Genomic DNA, 3456 nt, shown 5'->3' with positions numbered 1-3456 from the left:
GGAAAAATTAAGCTTAGCTTGATGAGTTACCAAACGATGAGTCTGTGTGACATTCTGGAATGAAAGTTAGCGTAGTATGCCAGCTTTTTAGAGATACGGCCCCCAAGTCTCACAACACCAAAACTGAAAATAAGGATTCATTTAGAGGCTTCATCAGTTCTTCGGTATACTCCTCCCAAATTAATTGATTGTCATGTTGTCATCCGAAGAATTTACAGTTATCGATGTCTACTCTCTGCTTGTTGTCATATCATTGACACATACGTGGAGAAAATTTCTTATAAATTCTTAGAGCATACAGTGTGTTTTTTCAAAGTTCAGTGTCAAAAAATTGATAAGGAACCATTTAGTAACGTTAACAAAATGGCATTAACGGCTCTTCGAAAAACTGTACTCTATTTGATTTTTCTTACAGTATTGGTTTCATTTGTGCCACTGTTTCTGACGAAAAGTGCCCAACATACACACGAAAATGACATCCTTTGTTTCCTGTCAGACACGATCTGAAGGATTCTGTGACATTTTCTGTAAGGCCACAATAGTCTAATTTACTTGAAATGACATTACGCGCCTATTACCATTTCCACAATTTTACAGAATGATGGACAAAAATACTCCTGTCAACCTGTCATCCATTGCGCTGGTAACATGTCTCATCCATCTTGTCTTCAATGTCACACATTCACTATTACGCTTACTTGTTTTTGTCTGCTAGATATTCCCTACAAGCACTCGGCCACTGGTCGTTGAGCGAGCCAGGGTCTCAATTGTTTTTACGTTTAAAACCGCAACCTCTGTTGCATTCTGGCATACTGCACAGATTTATTAAATGAATTCACGCATATTCCACTTGAAATGCGACTTTGTACATCAAATGAAGCTCAGTGATGTCTGACAATGGATCGGAATCTATAAAGCTGCAATTTACTAGAACGTACGTTTTGGAAACATAGGTGACGGAAGCTGTGTGGCAGATATTCGCAGTGAACGATCATGTACAAAAGGAATTTGCAAACTCATTTACAGAATGTATGTGCAGTAAGATTATTCCTCTAAACTGAGAAAGTGCTGCAATAACTGTGCATCACAATAAAACGAGACAAGCAAAAAAGGATAAAAAGTCTTGGGACCTGTGACCCTTCTCTTTGTAACATATAGGATATTGTCTAAAACAGTCACCAAATATATACAGATATCATAATCCTTTAACTATTTAGAAAAAAACCAGAAGGCAGCATAAACATGGTCACTGTAACGAGCATTGAAAAATTGGGTTTGAGGACGGTTTTCTGTCGGTAAACAAAGTACAAAATCTCCAGAGAGTTGGTAATCCTTCGTGTCATAATGCTTTATAAAAACTATTACGCGTCAGGGAACAAGACAAGTTACGGATAATGGAGAATTTTGTTATGTCTTTGTAAGTTAATTGCAGCGTTGTTGAGCTGCAAATATAAATATTTAAAAGCTTCCTTCTCGCCGATATTCAAGCCTGAACTGACAAACTACGCAGTGAGCGTAAATTCATTGCATTAATGGAGGCGCCCACGTTATTTACATTGACAAACAAGCGTGAAAATTTTAATATACGCGCTGTTGGTGAAAATATTGCTCCCGACGTTCACCCGCAGGTTTAATTTACACACGAATTGTGGCCGTCATGTCACGTATATTACAAACTAAATAGTCTGGGGAGCAGCGGCTGAATATATAGGGTGAGGCAGCTAAGACAGGCCACATGAAACACGCCCAGGATGGATAAATATAATGACGTTTGACTTTCGCAAAGTTATAGCGGACGATAACACTAATTTTCTGACGTTCACAAGTAATTTTTATAATTTATAGGCGCTGAATTACGAAAGAGACTTGGTTGTTTCCTAATAGAACTATATACCGGGTGGTCAAAAAGTCAGTATAAATTAGAGAACTGAATAAATCACGGAATAATGTAGATAGAGAGGTACAAATTGACACACATGGTTGGAATGACACGGGGTTTTATTAGAACCAACAAAATACAAAAGTTCAAAAAACGTCCGACAGATGGCGCTTCATCTGATCAGAATAGCAATAATTAGCATAACAAAGTAAGACAAAGCAAAGATGATGTTCTTTACAGGAAACGCTCAATATGTCCACCACCATTCCTCAACAATTACTGTAGTCGAGGAATACTGTTGTGAACAGCACTGTAAAGCATGTCCGGAGTTATGGTGAGGCATTGGCGTCGGATGTTGTCTTTCAGCACCCCTAGAGACGTCGGTCGATCACGATACACTTGCGACTTCAGGTAACCCCAAAGCCAATAATCGCACGCACTGAGGTCTGGGGACCTGGGAGGCCAAGCATGACGAAAGTGGCGGCTGAGCACACGATCATCACCAAACGACGCGCGCAAGAGATCTTTCACGATTCTAGCAATATGCCGTGGAGCGCCATCCTGCATAAACATCTTATGTTCCAACAGATGTTTATCAGCCAGGCTGTGGATGATGCGATTCTCTAACATATCGGCGTACCTCTCGCCCGTCACAGTAGCAGTTACAAAACCAGAATTACGCATTTCCTCGAAGAAAAAAGGCCCGATAACGGTAGATGTGGTAAATCCAACCGATACCGTGACTTTTCTAATCGTGCAATGGAGTTTCCACGACAGTTCTAGGATTTTCGGTAGCCCAAATTCTGCAGTTGTTGACGAAGACAGACCCTCGGAGCGCGAAATGAGCTTCCTCGGTCCACAACACGTTACTCAACCAATCGTCATCTTCCGCCATCCTTTGGAACGCCCACACCGCAAATGCCCTCCGCTTCACTAAATCGCCAGGTAACAGTTCATGGTGCCGATGGATTTTGTACGGATAGCATCGGAGGGTACGCCTAAGTGCCAACCAAACAGTAGTGTATGGAATGCCGGTGCGACGTGCGACTGCACGAGCGCTGACTTCCCCGTGCATAGACAAACCCGCTACAGTCTCCATTTCTTCCTGAACTGTCTCAGCAGCATTACGCCTTGTGCTCGGTCGGCCACTACGGGGTCTATCGCCTAAACAACCCGTGGCTTCGAACTTCGAAATCATTCTCGCCACAGCTGCATTTGTCAACGGACCTTGACCCGTTCGAATCCCCTTCCTATGGCGATAGGATCGTAACGCTGAACTAGCACATTCCCCATTCTGATAATACAGCTTCACTAAAAACGCCTTTTCAGGTAACGTCAACATGCTGCTACTGCTGGCGCATCTGATTCTCTCTCTCATTACAGCTCCTTTTATACACGAATGTCATGCGCAGTCACTGACGTTCTGCTGTCCAGCACCATCTGTCGGAAATTTTGTTAACTTTGGTTGTTTTTGGTTCTAGTAAATCATCATGTCATTCATAGCTCAAAGCATGTGTGTCAAATTTTACTTCTCTATCTACATTATTCCGTGGTTTTTGAAGTTTTCAAATTTATAC

Source organism: Schistocerca americana, chromosome 1, assembly GCF_021461395.2.
Source record: "Schistocerca americana isolate TAMUIC-IGC-003095 chromosome 1, iqSchAmer2.1, whole genome shotgun sequence".
In the NCBI taxonomy this organism is placed as follows: Eukaryota; Metazoa; Arthropoda; class Insecta; order Orthoptera; family Acrididae; genus Schistocerca; species Schistocerca americana.
This window is presented reverse-complemented; position numbering follows the sequence as displayed.